The sequence below is a fragment of the Pteronotus mesoamericanus genome, unplaced genomic scaffold (genome assembly GCF_021234165.1).
Source record: "Pteronotus mesoamericanus isolate MK-2021 breed Mesoamerican mustached bat unplaced genomic scaffold, CSHL_Meso_final contig_58, whole genome shotgun sequence".
NCBI lineage: Eukaryota > Metazoa > Chordata > Mammalia > Chiroptera > Mormoopidae > Pteronotus > Pteronotus mesoamericanus.
Window position 1 is genome coordinate 736,132 of NW_026555205.1, and position 23,324 is coordinate 759,455.

General features: G+C 36.2%; 1 protein-coding gene across 1 annotated transcript in view; it reads right to left on the minus strand.

Annotated features, from left to right (window-relative positions):
• HTR2C (5-hydroxytryptamine receptor 2C) overlaps positions 1 to 23,324 on the minus strand; it is a 249,260-nt gene that overhangs the window by 96,819 nt on the left and 129,117 nt on the right. The gene's annotated exons all lie outside the window — the stretch shown is intronic.

Here is a 23,324-nt window from a genome sequence, read left to right on the forward strand (position 1 = left end):
TTTCTGGTTTTATCTTGTTTCCCTACTAAACATTGAAGTTAACAGAGAACCCTCTGACAGATTTAAGAAAAGCATAATGGAGGGAAAAGGCCAAAGATACTCTTCTTGTACTACGGGCAGGGTAAAAAAGTCAGGAAAAATCAGCCAAAGAAGAATGAAGAAAACCAGGAGGATTCTCCCTCTACAAGTGATGCTTCATGTGAACCAGAAACCACAGACCCTTAAATATGTGTTGCCTCTCCATAAAAAATGCTGGAGAAATGGTCCTTTATGTAGAGATCAAAACTTTAATGGTCTCCTTTCAGGACCAAATAAAGTAATTCGGTGTTAATGATTAAAATACTAACATGTGCGTAAAGGAAATGTGTTTATATCTCTGTGTGTTCTCTGAAGATGGGGAGGGCATGAAGGAAGGGGAAGGAATGGGAGAAGGGAGGAAGGTAGAATCCTGCAAGTTTGGGGACTAGTCCAGCCAGTCTATAGTTAGCCAGACACTGAGAATAAGGACTAGGTGAACACTGAAGATGATTTTTTTCCCTTAACACTTTATCATAATGGCAAGGATGAAAAGAACTTGGTGTTTTGTTTGTGTCTGGCAACGGTGCGGGGGAGGGAGGGGGTGGGGAGCAGTGAGGTGATGTGTGGGGGGCATCAGTGTGGGATAATGAATCTGATTCCATTTTAGATGTTAGACTATTGACAACTTTCAGCTGCACTCCTTTCTCTTCCACTCCTGGCCCACATATGGACAAACTGATTTAAGAAAACCCCAGAGAGTTACTGAGCATAAAATAGTAACAGGTATGCTTGAGCATAACCACTGGCACTATTGTCTTGCCGACATTCCCCATAGCCAAAGCACTCATTGCCCTAAAATATCTTCTAGTGTATATGGACAGTCGGACCCAATAAGTAATGAAATTAAGTATTTTGCAACTACAATAAGCTTAAAAATATTACACTGTGGACCTTCCTCCTTACTTATAAAATAAGAAATGATTTCCAAACTAGTTAAAAAAGAGCCCAATCTAAATAAAAACAGGGACTTCACAGATTGAAACCCATTATATAAGAGCTATTTAGAGACGGTATAATTATCCCCACTGCCTCTGAATTTAACAGCCAAATTTGAATTGCTCTTAAACCTGAAAAGCATGAATGGTGGCTTAATGTGAATTTTGTACCCTTAATGTCATGGTCCCTCTCATTAGGCATCCATATCTAATATTATTTAAATTACTGATTCCACCCAATAGTAAACTGATAAATACTTTGCAGTCAGAGCAAAGTATTAGACTAACATGTTCTCTTCAGTGCCTATTTCAAAAGCCTCTAGCTATGCTTAATCTTCAATTTTAAAGAGACATAATACACATTTACTTGGGTACCCAGTGGGATACCTCTCCACTCTTGTCATCTCACACAATTTTTGTAGACAATATCTAACCACATATAGCTCTTTCCAGGTGCATAAGTATGCAATCACAATGATGATATCTCCTTTGAGGAGATTCTTGTCACACTTATTCTGGACACTAAATCAGAGGACTTCACAGAAAGGGAATGATTCATGAACCCTACACATAGAGAGTGAGGACCACTCTAATCCCAAGTGTATCAGGAAAGAGCTTTGATCCTTTTTAGTACCCAAATTATCAAATGGAAAATCTACTCAAGGGTAGAATCCATCAGGAAGACATAAACATTGTAAACCTATATGCACCCAACATAGGCGCACCCCAATATATAAGGAAAATCTTGGAGGACTTCAAGAAAGATATAGACAGCAACACACTGAGAATAGGGGATATTAACAGCTCACTATCAACAATGGATAGATCTCCCAAACAAAGAATCAACAAGGATATTGTGGCACTAAATGATGCACTAGATCAATGCACTTAGTTGACATATGCAGAACCTTTCATCCCAGAGTGGCACAATATACATTCTTTTCAAATGCACATAGAACATTTTCAAAGACAGACCACATGATAGGACACAAAACAAGCCTCAACAAATTCAAGAAAATTGAAATCATATCAAACATTTTCTTGGACCACAAGGGCTTGAAACTAGAAACCAACCTCAAGGAAAAAACTCAAAAACATTCCAACTCATGGAGACTGAATAACATTTTATTAAATAATGAATGGGTTAACAATGAGATCAAGGAGGAAATCAAAAAGTTTCTGGAAACAAATGAAAATGAACACACAACAGCCCAAAATCTATGGGACACAGCAAAGGCAGTCCTGAGAGAGAAGTTCATAGCAATACAGGCCTACCTAAAAAGATAGAAATATTTCAATAAACAACCTAACCCTACATCTATAAGAAATGGAGAAAAAACAACAAACAAAGCCCAGAGCAAAATAGAGGGAAAGAATTAATTAAGATCAGGGCAGAATTAAATGACATAGAGACTAAAAGACCAATTCAAAAGATCAATAAATCCAGGAGCTGATTCTTGAAAAGGTAAACAAATTGACAAACCTTTAAAGGCGCATCAAGAAACAAAGAGAGAGGACCCAAATAAATAAAATCAGAAACGAAAGAGGAGAAATAAAAACTGATACCACAGAAATTCAAAGGATTGTAAGAAATTACTATGAGCAACTATATGCCAAGAAATTTGAAAACCTGTGTGAAATGGACAAATTTCTAGAAACACATAATTTTCCAAAACTGAATCAAGAAAAAGCAGAAAGCCTGAAGAGGCAGAAAACAGCTAGTGAAATTGAAGCAATAATAAAAAAATTCCTGGCACACAAAGAGCCTGGATTAGACAGTTTCACAGGAGAATATTACAAAATGCTTAGGGAAGAGCTAACACCTGTCCTTCTCAAACTATTCCAAACCCAAGAAAAGGGAAGACTCCCAAACTCTTTTTATGAGGCCAGCATCTTCTTCATCCCAAAACGAGATAAATGCACAACAGAAAAGAAAACTACAGGCCAATATCACTGATTAACATAGACGCTAAAATCCTCAACAAAATATTGGCAAAATGCATCCAGAAATGTATTAAAAAGATCATACATACACCATGATCAAGTAGGATTTATCTCAGGGAAGCAAGGATGGTACAATATTCACAAACCAATAAATATAATACATCACATAAAAAGAAAGATAAAAATCAAATGATCATATGAATAGATGCCAAAAAAGTATTTGATGAAGTATAGCACCCATTTATGATAAAAAACACTCGGCAAAGTGGGAGTAGAGGAAGCATATCTCAACACAATAGAGGCCATATACAAGAAACTTACAGCCAACATCATACTCAACAGGCAAAAATTAAAGCTCTCCCCCTAAGATCAGGAACAAGACAAGGGAGTCTGCTTTTACCACTTCTATGCAACATATTATTGGAAGTTCTAGCCACAGATATGAGACAAGAAATATAAATAAAGGCATCCAAATTGGAAAAGAGGAAGTAAAACTGTCATTGTTTGCAGATGATATTATAGTATATATAGAAAACCTTATAGATTCTGCCAAAAAACTAATTGACCTAATAAGTGAAATTGGCAAAACAGTGGGATAGAAAGTCAATATTTAGAAATCGAAGGCATTTTTGTATACTTGCAATGAAATATCAAAAACAGAAATTAGGAAAAAATCCCACTTGTTATAACAACAAGAAAAATGAAGTACCTAGTAGTAAACGTAACCAAGGAGGTAAAAGACCCGTACCCAGAAAATTACACAACACTGAAGAAAGAAATTAAGTAAGACACAAATAAAAGGAAGCATACATCATGTTCATGGATTGGAAGAATCAACATCATCAAAATGTCCATTCTACTGAAAGCAATTTATAGATTCAATGCAATCTCTATTAAAACACCAACAACATATTTTACAGATATAGAAAATATTTCAAAAATTTATATGGAACCATAAACAACCCTGAATAGCCTCAGCAATTTTGAGAAAGAAGAACAAAATAGGAATGATCACAATACCAGACATCAAACCACATTACAAGGCTGCTGTAATGAAAATAGTCTGGTACTAGCATAAGAACAGGCACATAGACCAATGAAATGGAATAGAGAACCCAGAAATAAACTCATGTCTCTATGGTCAATTAATATTCGACAAAGGGCCCAGGAGCATAATATGGAGTAAAAATAGCCTCTTCAACAAATGGTGTTGGGAGATCTGGACAGCTACAAGCAAAAAAAAAAAAAAAAAAAAAAAAAAAAAAAGAGAGAGAGAGAGAGAGAGAGAAAGAAAACAAAAGAAAAGAAACTTGACCACCAATTTACATCATACACAAGAATAAACTCAAGGTGGATAAAAGACTTAAATATAAGTCGTGACACCATAAAAGTCCAAGAGGAGAACATAGGCAGGAAAATCTCAAATATTTCACACAGCAATATTTTCACGGTTATGTCCCTAGAGGAAGGGACACAAAGGAAAGAATAAACAAATGGCCTTATCAAAATGAAAAGCTTCTACATTGCTAAAGAAAACCTCAGCAACCCTAGCTGGTGTGGCTCAGTGGATTGAGTGCTGGCCTGCTAACCAAAGGGTCTCTGGTTCAGTTCCCAGTCAGGGCACACGCTTGGGTTGCTGACCAGGTTCCCAGTAGGGTGCATGTGAGAGGCAAGCACACATTGATGTGTCTACCCCTCTCTCCCTCTCTTCCCTTGTCTTTAAACATAAGTAAATAAATAATTTTTTTAAGGAAAACATCAGCAAAATGAAAAGAGAACCAGCTATGGGAAAATATATTTGCCAATGATACTTTCGACAAGGGTTTGATCTCCTAAATATATAAAGAACTCACACAACTCTACTCCAGGAAGTCAAATAATCCAATTAAAAATGGGCAAAGGACCTGAATGGACACTTCTCCAAGGAGGAAATACACAGGGCCCAGAGACATATGAAAGGATGCCCAACATCACTAGCCATCAGAGAGATGCAAATTAAAACCACAATGAGATACCACTTCAAACCATTCAGAATGGCCATCATTAACAAATTAACAAACAACAAGTGCTGGTGAAGTTGTGGAGAAAAGGGAACCCTAGTATATTATTGGTGGAAATGCAGACTTGTGTAGTCACTGTGGAAAACCGTATGGAATTTCCTCAAGACACTAGAAATGGAACTTCTTTTAGACCTGGCAATTCCACTTCTGGGATTATACCCTAAGAATCCTGAAACACCAATTCAAGAGGACATATGCATCCCTATGTTCACAGCAGCATGATTTATAATAGCGAAGTGCAGGAAGCAATCTAAGTGCCCATCAGTAAATGAGTGGATCAAAACACTAGGTATCTTTTCACAAAGGAATACTACACAGTAGAAAGAAAGAAGGAGCTCCTACCGTTCCTGACAGTATGGATGGAACATCCATGGTGCAAGATTATGCTAAGTGAAATAAGCCAGGCAGTGAAAGACACATACCATATGATCTCACCTGTAAGTGGAACCTAATCAATAAGACAAACAAACAAGCAAAATAGAACTAGAGACATGGAAATAAAGAACAAACAGACAGTGACCTGAGGGGAGGAGGGAGGGAGTTAATGGGGGAAAGGACGGGAAGGATGAAGTTAAGGAACATGTATAATAGACCCATGGACAAAGACAATGGTGGGGGAAGATTGAATGTGAAAGGTGGGAGTGGGTAGGGTTAGGGAGTGTAATGGGGGAAAAATAAGGACAACTGTAATTGAACAACAACAAAATATTTTAACCCAGAAAAAGATAGGAAAAGACAAAAAGAAATTTTTCTTTGTAACATTACTTGGTATGTAGACAATTTCAATGAATTGTTAACAAATCTTAGAGATACTAAATGAATTTAACTTGATGTCCTGGTATAGAAGTAATGCACAATAATCTAATGCATTTCTATATTCTAGAAACAAACTTTTGGAAATAAAATTTTAAAATACTAACTTTATTTGCAATAAAATTCTAAGAAATTAAACACTTCGGGATAAATCTAACAAGATCACTAAACTGATGTGCAAGATCTCTAAGCTAAAAACTACAAAATATAACAAAGCAATTAAGGATGGCCTAAGTAAATAGAGGAATATTTACTTGTACATATACATATGCTCATAGATTGAAAGCCAGAATATTGTTAGAACATCAATTTTCTTAACTGTTTCATATATTTAATACAATCTTGGTTTTTAAAAATAGCATGCTTTGCTTTGGAGATTGACAAGGTAATTTACATTCTATATGAAAATGAAAAAGCTTTAGAATAGCCTTGAAAATTTTGATGAAAATAATAATTTAAGGAAGTCCCAGTAATTAGGACATTGTAATGCTGGTGCATGTACAATATGAGACCTATATGAAAATGAAAAAGCTTTAGAATAGCCTTGAAAATTTTGATGAAAATAATAATTTAATGAAGTCCCAGTAATTAGGACATTGTAATGCTGGTGCATGTACAATATGAGACCTATAGAACAAAATAGCCCAGTAGAAACAGCATAGTTAAAGTTACCTGATTTATGAGAATGATTCTATTCTAATTTAGTCAGAAAGAATAAACTTTTCAATAAATGCTGCAGAACCAATTAGGTCTCCATGTAGGAAAAAAATCCAACCCCTATCTCATATCAGATGTAAAAATGAGGTTGAGATGGCTATTAGACCTGAATATGAAAGTTCAGATCATCAAACACTTAGGTAAAACAAACAAACAAAAACAAAACAAAGCAAAACCCCAAACCCAAAATAGATGGGTTAATCCTCTTGAACTTAGTTTTTGTTCTTTTCTTGTACCTAATTTCTATTGGGAAATTTTTTAAATACATTTTAGAGAATATTCTTTGTTTTTAGTAATGTATATATATGTATATACATAAACTTTTCTTTTTTTGATTTTAATATCTTGTCAGATTTATTTTTTTAATATATAAATCATGTTTATTCTATTAGAGTTGTCTCAATATTTCCCCCGTTACCCTCCTCCACGCATCCCACCCCCACCTCCTGCTCCCACAGTCTATTACCACTCTGTTGTTCATGTCCATGGGTCATTCATACGTGTTCTTTGTCTAGTCCCTTCCCCTTCTTTCCGCCATTGTCCTCTTTCCCCCTCCCCTCTGGTCTCTTTCAGTCTGCTCTATGTTTCCGTGTCTGTGGTTTATTTTGTTCATTAGTTTATTTTGTTGAACAGAGTCTACTTATAGGTGAGATCATATGGTAATTGTCATTCATCAACTGGCTTATTTCACTTAGTTTAATATTCTCCAGTTCCATCCATGTTATTGCAAAAGGTAGAAGTTCCATCTCTCTCTCTTTCTTTCCTTCTTAAATGCAGATTGATTTTTTTAAATGTCAAAGTTAAATAGAAAATATTAAAAAAATTTAAAACCATTATAAAGACACAGCAATTAAACCAACATGACACCAGCACAGAAATAATCAAGTAGATCAATGAAATATATGAACATTCTAGAGACAAACGTATATATCTGATTAATATATGTATGATTAAGTTGATATTTCAAATAATGGGTAAAATAAGGCTTATTCAACAAAAAAGGTCCATGGACGACTGTTACTTGAAATAAAACAAATATAGACCACTATTTCACAATTATACAAGAAATATTCTGGTGAGTTAAAAATCAATATGTAGAACCTAAGGAGTTTAGAAGAAAATAGAATTAATATTTTTCATGAACTAAAGTAAAATATTCAAACCCAGGTGCTATACAGGAAATAATGAAAATATGACTATATTAAACATTTAACTATAAAGTATTACACGTATAAAAAAAGTGAAAGGACAAGGAATAGAATAGAAAAGTATCTGCAACACATCTAAAAAAGGGTTAATAGATTTTCTTTTTTTAGGGAAAAAACTTCTACAAACCTTTAATCAATAAATGGATAAAGAATACCAGAAAGTCATTTAAAGCTTTTTTTAAAATAGAAATAGGAAAGAAATATACTAAAACAGCTTTAGTTTCAACAAATAGTAAAGGAACAATGAAAACCACATCACTGTCACAATCAGATTAATGAGTATTAAAAATATTGGTAATATCAAGTATTGGCAACTCTGAAAGGAACTGGGTATTCATAGAAACTTTTTCTTCATCTTAAAGCAGTCCCTTTAGCATATTTTGCAATGCTGGTTTGGTGGAGGTGTAGTCTTTTAGCCTTCTTTTCTCCGGGAAAGTTCTTATTTTGCCTTCCATTTTAATGGAGAGCCTTGCTGAGTAGAGCAGTCTTGGTTGCAGGCCTTTGCTTTTCATGACTTGGAATATTTCTTGCCATTCCCTTCTGGCTTGCAGGGTTTCTGTTGAGAAGTCAGATGCTAGCCGTATTGGAACTCCCTTATATGTTACTACCTCTTTCTCCCTTGCTTGCTTTAGGACTTTCTGTTTGTCTTTGATATTTGCCATTTCAATGATGATGTGTCTTGGAGTGGGCCTCATTGTGTTCCTCTTGAATGGGACCCTCTGTGCTTCCTGGACTTCTGTGAGTTTTTCACTCCTCCAGTTAGGGAAGTTTCTCATCATGACTTTTTCAAACAGCTTCTCTATCCCTTCCTCATCCTCCTGCTGGTATCCCTATTATACGGATATTATTATGTTTCAGGTTGTCCTGTATTTCCCTAAATGCCTCTTCACTCTTCCTGAGTCTTTTTTCATTTTCTTGCTCTTTCTGGGAGTAGTTTTTTACCTTGTCCTCCAGCTCGCTGATTCGATCCTCAGCTTCATCTAGCCTGCTTTTGATTTCTGCTACTGTGTTCTTCAATTCAGAAATTGTATTCTTCATTTCCTCTTGTCTCTTATTGATAGTTGTCTATGTCCTTTTTCATGCTGAGAGTGTTTACATTTAAGTTCCTCGTAATTTCCCTGTAGTTTCTGGTAATTCTGTCTGAGCTCACTGAGCTCATTGAGCTTCCTTACAACCATTGTTTGAAACTCAATATCTGATAGTTTACTTGCCTGTATTTCATTTAGTTCTTTTTGTGGGGATTCCTCCTTTCCCTTTGAGTGGGGCATATTTCTTTGTCTTCTCATTATTTGATTCAGACTCTTCTATTTTGTTTCTCTTTCTATAGTTGATCTGTCTTGATTTCCTGACTTTGTATTATGAATTTCTATGGTTGTAGACCACTGTTCTTACTTTCTGGATCTGCCTCTGATGATGTCAGATGTTGACTTTGTCCAACTTTAGGCAGTCAGTTCAAGACTTCCAGTAATCTACTGTTTGTGGTGGTCTCCTTCAGTTGTTAATCTAGTCACTCTGCACTCAGCAGGCCGCCTTAGACAGCTAGGGTCCGGTGGAGTCCCTCTTGGGGGCGGGTTTGTTGGGTCCTCTCACACATTCCTATGGGGGAGGCATCCGCACTGGGATTCTGCCGTCTACTCTCTCCGTTCTGTCCCTAAAGCCACCATCCCCAGTCTTTCCTCAAGTGTCGCCAGTCTTCTCTGCGCCCCCTTTAGCCAGGGATCTACTGTCTGTGGCTACCAGCCTGCACTCAGCAGGTGGCTTAGACAGCCCAGGGTGGGGTGGAATCCCACCTGGGGGCAGGGCTATTGGTTCCTTTGAGGCAGGTGCCGCTCAGGAGGCGTGGTTTCTGCCTGAGCAATATGGCTGCTGCTGCATGGGGGATGAGTCAGCACTGGGATCCCAGTGGCTACTCTCTCCCTTCTCTCCCCAAAGCCTCCCTCCCCAGTCTCCCCTCAGGTGTCTCTAGCCTACTCTGCCCCCGCCTTTGCCAGAGACCAAGGTAAGTGGCTGCAAATGAAAATTTATGCATTAGCCCTTTAAACAGTTTTTTGTGTCTTCAGCCACCTGTCTCTGGTAGAGAGCAACCCTACTACTTTTCACAGATGGCTGTCTTCTGTGTACTTTTTGGGCTCTGGTGCTGTGGGCTAGAGATCCCTGCTTTTGGTTTAGACGCCACTCCTCTCAGGTGGATGCAACTGGGCATTTCAATATCCTTCTGGTCCTGCCACCCATGGGCGCCATGCCCGCCTTCTCAGGTGTGTACTGCACTCCTTACCAGTTAGATTGTGCTAAAGCCAATTATTTCATCTTCGAGGTTACAAGGCTCCTCTCTCACTCTTGTTCAGTTTTTTTTTTCTAGGTGATTTGTCCACAATTTAGTTGTAATTCCAGGTCGTCCTGGGAGGAGGTCAGTGTGACTTCCACTCACTCCTCCGCCATCTTGATTTTCCTCAGGAAATTTTTTATTTAATTTATTTGGGTGACATTGGTTATTAAAATTATATATGTTTCGGATGAACAATTCTATAACATATCATCTGTATATTCTGTTGTGTGATTACCACCACAATTCAAGTCTCCTTCCATCACAATTTCCTCTTGAACTCTGAATAAAACAAAGTTTCTTAAACTGGACACAAAATTGCTGATTATTAAATAGCAACAAAGTGAATATTGAGAGGGTGAAAAGCTAAGCGCAGATTGGGAGAAAATATTTCAAACATATATATTTGGAAAAGAACTCATGTAGAATACAAAACACTCTAGAAATCAATAAAAAACTGTTAAATTGACAATAGACAAGTAAAAATAAATAAAATATTTAGAAAATTTTGAGAAGAAAATAGGCAAGTGGCTTGAAAAGATACATCACAAAATTTATAAAATAAGACATCCACATGCATAAAAACATTTTAAAAAGTGTGCAAAATTATGACTCAATAGAGATATAAAAATAAATACTAAAATGACATGATCACCACACACTTACCAGAATGTATTTAATTATTAAAACCAGGGTTTGGCAAACTGTGACTCATGGGTGAAATCTGGTCTGCAACTTATTTTTGCGTGGCCTAAAATGTTAGTAAAAATATATGCAACAGATATATGTGGACAAAAATATTTACTGCCTCGCCCTAATAGAAAACATATGTTATTCCTTAATTAAGGCTGACAGTACCAGTTTTTGGCAAACATGTTATTTTTTTCTTACATTTCTTTCACCTTATATTGTTGATGGTTTTGTGGATGGATAAAAACAGTCTGGAAAACTCTTCAACAGTATATACTGAAGAAGTCAAAGGTGATCCTCAGATTTCTCCTTTGGGTGTAAGTACAGCAGAAATAAATGTTTATATCCACCAAAATCATGGACACTCAGGTTCTTTGCAACTTCATTTATAATAGCCAAACACTAGCACCAAAGCTAATGTTCATCAATATTAAGATTGTACATTTAGCCCTGGCTGGTTTAGCTTAGTGGACTGAGTGCTGGCCTGTGAACCAAAGGGGTGTTGGTTCAATTCCCAGTCAGGGCACATGCCTGTGTGGCGGAACAAGTCTCCAGTTGGGGGTGAGGGGCACAAGAGGCAAACACACATTAATGTTTCTCTCCTCCCTTTTTCCCTCCCTTCCCCTGTCTCTTGAAGTAAATACATAAAATATTTAAGAAAAGTAAATTTATTTTTTAATATTTATACAATGGAACACTATGTGACAATAAAAAATAACCAACTACTAGTAAATGCAATGACACAGATGGATCATACAGAAACAGTATTGATTGAAAGAAGTCAGACTGAAAAGAGTACATATTATGTACTTCCATTTATATGATGGCTCCAAAACAGGCAAGACTAATCTGTGGTTATAGAAGTCAGAATAGTGGCTACCCATAGGTGATTACTGGCAGAAAGGGGGCAATAGATAGTCCTCTGGGTATTTGTAATATTCTATATCTTTTCCTGTGTGTTCATTAGAGTGGTATATACAGCTGTTAAAAACTCATCAAGCCATTGACTTAAAATTTGTGCACTTCATGGTACATGTTATACTTATTTTTTTTAAAAGATAAAGTTCACAGATACCCTGAATTCTATTCACAGACAAAGAGGTTTAGAACCACTGACTTATGATAAAAATGATATATAAACTATGTTGAAAGATGAGGTAAAGAAGATATTCTGAAAGCATGGGTTAAATTTGTGAACCTAAGCTACTAATGAATTATGAATGTGGACAGAAGGTGCCTTAATGGGTGTGCAAATAGCTAAACCACTAATATGGTAGAGAATTTTCAGCAGCAAAACAAAGTGTCCCTAGCCAAAGGAGAAGGGTGAGCCAACATGCAAAAACAAGATGATTAAGAAATTAAACAAGACGTAACACAAAGAAAGCACAGAGAAATGTTAAAAAAGCAATGTTTGAAAAAATTCTGAGTAATTGAACATGGAGATTAGGAGAAGAACTTCAGTTCTCTTTTCATGGGTGTACCCAGCTCACTTAAGGGAGTAAATTTGCATATTGGATATAATAAGTACTATCTCTTTTACAGAGAAGGATGAGTAGCAGGTGTGGTTGCATAAATGATTAATGATTAAAAAAAATGCTCAAACAAAGAAAGCAACTAAAGGAATGGAGAGACTAGAATGTGAGATATATTAAGGGTAGGTTGTATTGATTGGCTATGAAAAGCAAAGTGAAGGGGCCTAAAATGATTCTCATATTTTTCTTTTGGGTAAATGGGAGATGCTGTTGCTACTCAATTGAGAAACAAAAATGATGGAGCAGGAAAAAAATGGATATGAAGAAAGGTGATGAGAGCAATCTAGACGAGATGGCCTTTGAAATATATGTCCATCATCTCTATACCCATATACAACTTAAGCTACAGGCCTGAATGTAATATGAACAGAAATAAATAGAAATATTTACTCAGGGAGTTATCAGTAGATAGATTTTTGTTATTTCTGTGGCTAAAGTAGGCCAGGAAAACGGCATAAGTAGTTAGAAAGAACAGAGTCCTGGGAAAGAGTGAGGGTAAAGCAGAAAATGAAAAAAAGTAAATAGGAGCACAGAGAAAAATAAGAGAAATGAAAACAAAAAATGATGTCCAAAGCATTAGAGGGAGAGAGAATTATAAGAAAAGCATCCTCAAATGTTTCGAATGTTGCAGAGGGAGCAAAACTTGGAAATATAGTGTTTTAAGTATGGCCCGTAGATACCTAAGTATCTCTACAACTCTTTCAGTGGTTTCATGAAGTAAAACTACTTTAATAATAATATTAATGGGTTATTTGCTGTTTTTACTGTGTTTATATTTTTTATTAATGGTGCAGGACTACTGGTATCTTAGCATGAATCAGGCTAGTGACACCAAATTGTACAAGTAGTCATTGTCTTATTTACCACCACACTTTCAGGGGAAAATATGGCCAGTTTTACTAAAGAATGTCTTTAATCAAGCAGGAGAAAATAATTTTATTAAATATTGGCCCTTTTAATAATGTATATGACGAAATGGAAGTATACATAAGCTCGTCTGCTGCATTCTGATATAAGATGGTTGCTTTGAGGAAAAGTGCTTAGACAATTGTTGGAGTTGGCAGATGAACCAGCCCCCTTTTCATGGAATAACATTTTCACTTGAAAGAATGATTGTCAGACACCCTTGTGTTACTCATACTTGGATATTTGGCAGCTATTTTCTCAAAAATGGGTGAGTTGAACCTGTTGTGTCAATGAAAAGGCAGATGATATTTGCTGCTAACGATAAATTTGAGCTTTCAAGTGAATGTTGAACTTTGGAAAACTTGTATCTATCCCTTAGAGTTTGGTACTTTCCCAATATTTAGAAACTTTTCTCATAAGATGGGTAGGAGTTATTAATGCATGCACTTCTTTGCTATTGTATTAATAATTGGAAAATCTGCACAACTCAGGAGAATCAAGATGGTGGAGGAGTGAGTGGAAGTCACACTCACCTCCTCCCAGGACCAACCTGGAATTACAACTAAATTGAGAAGAAATCACCTGGAACAAACAACTGAACAAGAGCGAGAAAGAGGAGCCTTGTAACCTCGGAGACGAAAGAATCGGCTTTACCACAATCTAACTGGTAAGGAGTGTGGTACAGACCTGAGAATGTGGGTGGGGCACCCACAGGAACCAGCACCAGAAAGATATTGAAATGGCCAATTAGATCCCCCTAAAAGGAGCAGGGTCTAAAGCAAAAGCGGGGATCTCTAACCCATAGCACCAGAGCCCCAAAAGTACACAGAAAACAGCCAGCTGCAAAAAGCGGCAGGGTTGCCCTCTGCCAGACAGGTGGCTGGAGATCCAAAGAATCATTTAAAGGGCCAATGCAAAATTGTTATTTGCAGCCACTTACTGTGGTCTCTGGCAAAGGCGGGGGCAGAGTAGGCTAGAGACGCCTGAGGAGAGACTGGGGAGGGAGGCTTTGGGGAGAGAAGGGAGAGAGTAGCCACTGGGATCCCAGTGCTGACTCATCCCCCATGCAGCAGCAGCCATATTGCTCAGGCAGAAACCACGCCTCCTGAGCGGCACCTGCCTCAAAGGACCCAATAGCCCTGCCCCCAGGTGGGATTCCACCCCACCCTGGGCTGTCTAAGCCGCTTGCTGAGTGCAGGCTGGTAGCCACAGACAGTAGATCCCTGGCTAAAGGGGGCGCAGAGGAGACTGACTACACTTGAGGAGAGACTGGGGATGGTGGCTTTAGGGACAGAACGGAGAGAGTTAACAGCAGGATCCCAGTGCGGACTCCTCCCCCATACGGCAGCAGTGTGAAAGGACTCAATAACCCCGCACCCAGAAGGGACTCTGCCCTGCCGTGAGCTGTCTAAGGCAGCTTGCTGAGAGCAAAGATAATAGATTAACAACTGAAGGAGACCACCACAAACAGTAGATTACTGGAAGTCTTGAACTGATGCCTAAGGTTGGACAAAGTCAACATCTGACATCATCAGAGGCAGATCCAGAAAGTAAAACAGTGGTCTTCAACCATAGAAGTTCACACCACAAAGTCAGGAAAACAAGACAGATCAATTTAAGAAGCAGAAGCAAAAAAGAAGAGACTCACCAATAATGGGAAGACAAATACCCCCCCACTCGAAGGGAAAGAAGGAATGCCCAGAAAGAGAACTAAATGAAATAGAGGCCAGTAAACTATCAGATATTGAGTTCCAAACAATGGTTGTAAAGAAGTTCAGTGAGCTCAGTGAGCTCAGATAATTACCAAAAACTACAGAGAAACTATGAGGAACTTATTGTGAACTATAACAGCATGAAAAAGGACATAGAAACTATCAATAAGAGACAAGAGGAAATGAATGCAATTTCTGAACTGAAGAACACAATAGAAGGAATTAAAAGCAGGCTAGATGAAGCAGAGGATCGAATCAATGAGCTGGAGGACAAGGTAAAAAAATACTCCCAGAAAGAGCAAGAAACTGAAAAAAAGACTCATAAAGAATGAAGAGGCATTGAGGGAAATGCAGGACAACCTGAAACATAATAATATCCATATTATAAGGATACCAGAAGGAGAAGAGGATGAGGAAGGGATAGAGAACCTGTTTGAAAAAGGCACAATGGGAAACTTCCCTAATTGGTGGAGAGAAAACTTCACACAAGTCCAGGAAGCAGAGAGGGTCCCATTCAAGAGGAACACAATTAGGCCCACTCCAAGACACATCATCATTAAAATGGCAAATATCAAATACACACAGAGAATCTGAAAGGCAGCAATGGAGAAACAGGTAGTAACATATAAAGGAGCCCCAATATGGTTAGCATCTGACTTCTCAACAGAAACCCTGCAAGCCAGAAGGGAATGGCAAGAAATATTCCAAGTCATGAAAAGCAAAGGCCTGTAACCAAAACTACTCTACCAGCAAGGCTCTCAATTAAAATGGAAGGCAAAATAAGAAGTTTCCCAGAGAAAAGAAGGCTAAAAGACTGCACCTCCACCAAACCAGCATTGCAAAATATGCTAAAGGGACTGCTTTAAGATGAAGAAAAAGAGTCTATGAATACCCAGTTCCTTTCAGAGTTGCCAATACTTGATATTACCAATATTTTTAATACTCATTAATCTGATTGTGACAGTGATGTGGTTTTCATTGTTCCTTTACTATTTGTTGAAACTAAACGTGTTTTAATATGTTTCTTTCCTATTTCTATTGTTTTTTAAAAAAATCTTTAAATGACTTTCTGGCATTCTTTATCCATTTATTGATTAAAGATTTGTAGAACTTTAAAAAAATATATTAATCATGTTTTAGATGTGTTGCAAATACTTTTCTATTCCTGGTCCTTTAACTTTTTATATGTATATTACTATATAGTTAAATGTTTAATATAGTCATATTGTCAATATTTATTTTATAGCTTCTGGGTTTGAATATTTTACATCATGTCATGAAAAATATTAGTTTGTATTTTCTCCAAAAACTCCTTAGATTCTACATATTGATTTTTAACTCATCTGAGTATTTCTTGTATAATGTGTGAAATAGGGCTCTATATTTGTTTCATTTCAAGTAATAATGATCCATGCACCTATTTGTTGAATAAGCCTTATTTTACCCATTGAATTGAAATATCAACTTAATCATATATTGTTAACAGATATATACATTTGTCTCTAGAATGTTCATATATTTCATTGATCTACTTGATTATTTCTGTGCTGGTGCCATGTTGATTTAATTGCTGAGACTTTATAAGGGTTTTCCATTTTTTTAAATATAATTAACTTGGACATTTTTAAAAAATAAAATCAATCTGCATTAAGAAAGAAAGAAAGAGAGATGAAACTGCTACTTTTTGTGACAACATGGATGGAACTGGAGAATATTAAGCTAAGTGAAATAAGCCAGTGATGAAAGACAAATACCATATGATCTCACCTATAAGTGGACTCTGTTCAACAAAATAAACTAATGAACAAAATAAACCATAGGCACGGAAACATGGACCAGACTGAAAGTGACCAGAGGGGAGGGGGAAAGAGGACATGGTGGAAATAAGGGGAAGGGACTAGACAAAGAACATGTATGAATGACCCATGGACATGGACAACAGGGTGGGAATAGACTGTAGGAGCAGGGGTTGAGGATGGGATGGGTGGAGGGTGGTAAAGGGGGAAAAACTGAGACAACTGTAATAGAATAAACATGATTTATAAATTGAAAAATAAAAAAGTAAAAAAAAACAACAAAAAAAATCTGCACATCTCAGAGAATCAGTATTTTCCAAAATGAATCTTGGATAAAACATCCATTCAGAGTGCAAGACAGACTAGTGGATTTTAATATAGCAGCATATGAAAAATTCAGTGATATGAATTCTGATTGTATATTCCAACTAGAGAAACTACCATTTGCTGAGTTTTCATGTAGTATCAAAGAATAATGTTCACTATTATCTAAAAACATTATTAAAATACTTTTGTGATGAGGTTATATATCTTTTTATGTAATGAGCTCAAGTGTTTCAAGTATCTGCTTAAAATGCCATGTGACTCTAAACACTGCTGTGTGAGTAGTTTGCCTCCCTGGTAAAACTGTGTATCACAGTAAAAAATGATCTCTCACAGTTCTCACATATTTTTTAATCTCATTTCATGCAATACCATAAACTTTGAATAACACCATGGGACTCACATGAAATGCCACTAGTGATGCTGGAAGTGCTCCCAAGAAGCACAGAAAAGTCATGACATTACAAGAAATAGTTGAATTGTTTGATATGCACCATAGATTGAGGGCCGCAGCTGCAGTTTGCCTGCCATTTCAAGATAAATGAATCCACCATAAGGACCACTGTAAAAAAAGAAAAGGAAATTCACGAAGCTGTTGCTGCAGCTACACCTACATCAGCAGGTACAAAAACTTTGCACTTTTTGCAGAAGTACTTTTTTATCTCATATTGAAAATGCATTGGGACAAGTATAATAGAATAAAAATAAAGTGATTACTGATAGATACATGAAAAAAAGAAAATGCAATTTTTATGTGAGGGCAGAATTTCTATAAGAAAGGAATACCTATAGATTTTAATATGATTTGAGAAAAAGAAAAGTTATTATATGACAAATTAAAGCAAAAGGAAGGTGAAGGATCTAAAGCAGTAGAACTTAATGCCAGCAAAAGATGGTTTCATAATTTTAGAAAGAGGTTTAGCTTTAAAAATGTCAACATAACAGGAGAAGCAACTTCTGCCAACCAAGGCAGCAGATAAGTTCCCAGATGTTGTCAAGAAAGCCATTGAAGAGAAATTATATCTGCCTGAACAGATTTTTTAATGCAGATAAAAGCACCCTATTCTGGAAAACATGTCACAAAGTACATTTATTAGCAAGGGAGAGAAGCGAGAACCAGGATTTAAGACAGGAAGAGATAGGCTAACTATTGTTTTGGGCAAATGCAGTTGGGCTTATGATCAGGACTTCCCTTCTCTATAAAGCTGCTAATCCCCAAGCCATGAAGAGAAAAGATAAACACCAGATGCCAGTTTTTTAGTTATAGAACAAAAAGGTTGGACAATAAGAACCTTTTTTTTCGACTGGTTCACTTCATGATTAGTCCCTGAAGTCAGGATGTACCTTACTAGAAAGGGACTGCCTTTTGAAGTTCTTTTGATTTGGGCAATGTCCATGGACACTCAGAATCCCATGAGTTCAGCACCAAAGGCATCAAAGTGGTCTACTTGCCCCCAAACATGTTTTTAATTCAGCCACTCAATCAGGTTGTTAATAAGGATTGTTACGGCTCATTATACATGGTTCTCTATGAAAAGGATCTTCAACACTATGGGAGAGAGTCTTGATAGAACATTATGAAAGGCTGGAAGGATTGAAGGATTGCACCCTTGAAAATGCTATCATTTTTACAGAAAAAGACATGAAAGCCATCAAGCTTGAAATAATAAGTTCCTGGTGGAGAAAACTGTGTCCAGACGCTCTGCATGACTTCACAGGATTTATCATAGAGCCAAAGAAGGAAATCATGAAAGAGACTGTAGACATGGCCAAAAAATTTGTAGGGAGTGAAGGGTTTTAACATATGGATGTTGGAGAAATAAGAGCTAATAGACAACACACCAGAAGGATTAACAAGAGATGACTTGATGGAGATGAGTCCTTCTAAACCAGTGCCAGACAATGAGCAGAAAAAGCAGTGCCAGAAAATAAATTATTATACAATATGGCAGAAGGGTTTTGATTAGTCAAGGGTGCTTTCAAATTCTTTTATGACATGGGTCCTTCTATGATATAGGCACTGAAACTAAAGCAGATGTTGAAAGACAGATTGATATAGTATAGAAACATTTTTAGAGAAATGAAAAAGCAAGACATTCCAACAGAAATTATGATTTGTTTCCATATAGTTATACCAAGTATGCCTGCCTCTGCTGCCTCCCGTTTAACCTTCCCCTTCCTCTTTTCACCTCTGCCACGGACAAGACTGCAAGACCAACTCTTCCCCTTCCTCCTCTCCCTCAGACTACTCAATGTGAAAGAAAAGAAATGAAGACCTTTATTATGATCCACTTCCACTTAATGAACAGTAAATAATCATCAGGCTAGGCAGCCAATAAACTTATCTGTTATTTATATGTGTGAGTGTCTTCATGTGAATATCTAATAACTGTACTGCAAGAACTGTATGAGTTTTTGTGTCACCATCATCATCACCTAGTATTCATCTTGTAAAACGTTGTGTGCAACGCTTGTAGGGAAGTGTGTGATATTTAATATAGAACTAATAGCCCTGGCTGGTGTGGCTCAGTGGGTCAAGCACCAGATTGCAAACCAAAATGTCGCTAGTTCGATTCCTGGAGTGGGCACATGCCTGGGTTGTGGGCAAGGTCCCCGCTTCGGGGCATGTGACAGGCAACTGATCAATATTTCTCTGACACAGTGATGTTTCCCTCCCTCTTTCTCTCTCCCTTCTCCTCTCTGAAAATTAAAATCTTTAAAAAAAATTTAAAAAACTAATAATGTGTTAGTTTTCTTCTTGTTTTATAACTTTGTTTTCAAAGATTTACATTACCATACAGTGTACCTCTCTCTCATAATTGGAGAAATAGCATATTAGCTTATTATCACAGAGAAGTGATTTTTAAAATATGGCAATATTTCTAATACTGTATTATCAATATGACTGTAATATTGTGTGTCATATCATTTTTATAAAGATTTATTTATTAGTGTGTAGGCTCATCTACTATGAAGCAATTGTATTAATTATGCCAGGTTATCATAAAGCAATCATATTGCTGCTTCTTCATAATCAATGCTTGAATCATTCATTTTACCTATAAATAATAAATGATTTTTTTCACATTTTTGATGTCTACTATAAGTAATACATATAACATCTACATTGTTTTGAGTCATATAAGGCAATGTTGATGTAGATTCTTACAAATAGACAATTCATCTTATAAAGAGATGAAGCAAACTTATTGTGTAAATAATACACTACAGTACTATAGCCCTAGTTGGTGGGGCTCAGTGGATTGAGTGGGGGCCTGTGAACCAAAGAGTTGCCGGTTTGATTCCCAGTGTAGGACACATGCTTGGGTTGCAGATCAGGGCAACATGTGAGGGGCAACCTCACATTGATGTTTCTCCCTCTCTCTTTCTCCCTCTCTCCCCGTCTCTAATAAATAAATAAAATCTTTTAAAAATACACTATATTACTGTAAATGTTTTTTCTCTTATAGTTTTCTTAACATTTTCTTTTCTATAGCTTGCTTTAGCATAAGAATAGAGTATATAATACAAATCACATACAACATATGTGTTAATAAACTGTTTATGTTATTGGGAATGCTAATATTAGGCTATTAGTCAAGCTTTGAGTGACTCAAGTTACACACAGATTTTCAGTTTGAGTGGTGTTGGTTCTCCTAAACCCTCGCATTGTTCAAGCATCAACTGCATTTGTTTTTATTTCAGCCATCTTAGTATATTTTTATATTTTCCCACCTGATCTCTTATTTCCTACTTTTGGATTTGTTTTATCATAATATTCCTTGGTAAATTTGGAAGTTAAACACTTCTTTTCTACTAGTACCTTTGAGTGTACAAAAAATTATGTAGACTATTCATTAGAGTTTAATATCAAATATCATTTTTATCTTTCTTCTGGACAATGAAGAAGTATACTTTCAACCCTCTTTACTCTTAAACATCTGTTTTGTGCATTTTAGTTTCATAAATATTCTGAGCTCCAGAATACAGTATTCCTGTTGTTTTATACAGTCAATATTTACTTATATTTAACCACACATTTACCATTTTTATTGCTCTTAATTGTTTCTATTTCTCCAACCTTTCCATCTGTGGCCATATCCTTTGTTTTATGAAGAGTCATTAGTGCTTCTTTTAAGTGAGTCTGTTTTTGTCATTTTCTTTTAGTTTTTATTTGTCTGATAATGTCTTTATTTCACTTTGATTCTTTAGGTATAAATTTGTTGAGTATATAATTCTAATTTAGCATTTACTTTTTTTTACAGCATATTGAGACTATAATTTCAACCTCTTCTAGCTTTCATTGTTGTTGAGAAGGCATTCATCCATCTTATTGCTGCTTTGTTGTAGTTGATCTCTATTTTTTTTTTAAGGTTGATATTATTTTTATTCCTGCAGTTGTCACTATGATGATTCTAAATGTTGATTGCTTTTTAAATTTTTTTAAAGATTGTATTATTTATTTTTAGAGAGAGAGGAAGCGGGGAGAAAGAGAGGGAGAGAAACATCAATGTGTGGTTGCCTTTTGAGTGTTCCCTACTGGGGACCTGGTCCGCAACCCAGGCATGTGCCTTGATGGGAATTGAACCAGTGACCCTTTGGTTCACAGGCTGGCACTCAATCCACTGAGCCACCCCAACCAGGGCTAAATGTTGATTGCTTTTTATTCATTCTGCTTGAGACTGTTGAGCTCTTTAAATGTGAGACTCTGTTTTTCATCAATTCTAAAAGCCATTATTTCTTCAAGTATTGATTTTCTGCCATTTTTTCACCTTGTGGAACTCTTTTCACTTTATATTGTTTATTATCTTCTATTCTCTCTTCTCCATCCTTCCAATTTTTCTTTCTTCACCCATCACAGTTTCTTCTAACCAACCTCCAGTAGCTCTTTCTTTAACCATTTATAATCTGCCTTTGAGTCCTTAGGTTATCATGTTATGATAAACCTCCAGATTTCCTCAGTTGTTTCTGAAATCTTCAATGTCACTCTTTATAATTTGCAGTTTCTTGCTGAAATCTTTAAGTTCAGCTTGTAATTTCCATATGAAAATTACAATTAGTCGTTTAAAGTTTATGTCAGGTAATTCAACTATCTTGAGTGACTCAGGGTTCAATTTTATTACCTTTTATTTTGTTATAACTGGTTCATGTTGTCTTGTATCTTCATGTGTCTGTTTATTATTGTATTCTAGTTACTGTAATTAAAAAATTATTGAAAGAAATTATTTGAAGCCTATGATGATTATTTTTTTGCCTATACCAAAAAATTTAGAAATATGAAGAATATAAAATCACCTTAATAAAATTTCCAGACTAAGATTTTTCTTGGTTTCATAGGTAATTTGAATCAAGCCTGAATATGACGAGGGTGGCTTAATCCTTGCCCATCCTATTTCTAGCATACAGGCCTTTGTAATCTAAAAAAAAGTTCAGGTTCTATATTCTTACTATGGTTTTCCTCTGTTCAGGAGTTTGTGAAATGAGCTTCTTAACTTGTCAGTCACAGCTTCAGGTTTGCAAATGCATCGTTGGCAAAATGACCCAAAAGTCATGATTATTTTTCCTGAATTTCTGTCTTTTTCTGGATCCTTCACTGTCTTACTAGCTTCATGATGCTTATAGTATTTTTCCATATCTTAGTTGTTTTTAGCACAACAGTCATTATTAGAAGCTGATGTCCCAAATATTTTAATTTAATTTAGCTGTGCATTTTCTTCGCAAGCACAGTAAGAAATGGCATTTTCTAGGTGAGTTTTTCAGGGTAGAGGAGGTAAAATCTGTGAACCCTTGAATATATAGATCAAACTGTGTATATATATTCACTTTTTTGTGGCATAAGTATCATTGCATTTTGCCCAAAAGTGTGTGTAATCACCTACAATGGAATAATATTAAAAGTTAAATAAATTTATATTATGGGTAAATCCAGTGTCAAAATCTTTAGATGATATCAAGGAAGATTGTAAACTTTACCAGAATCTTTTACAGAAGCATAACTTGAAAAAAGAATCATTTAATGAGACACTAAAGTTCCAACTGCAAGAGAGAAAAAGAAAAATAGGAGAATTGGAAAAGCTCTTATATTCCAATTGGTTAAATTTTGTGCCTTGAACATTAGCATTGTTAAGGCATTTATGAATATTTCAAATACAAGCAGTAGATGATCATTTCTCTTCTTCAGCTTCCCCCAAATCTTTAAGCAAATCAAGAGAATTTTTTTCCTCTTTTTGTATAACCAAAATCCAAGGAGATACTTGAAAACGGAGAGGAAATAGTATATTTTAGG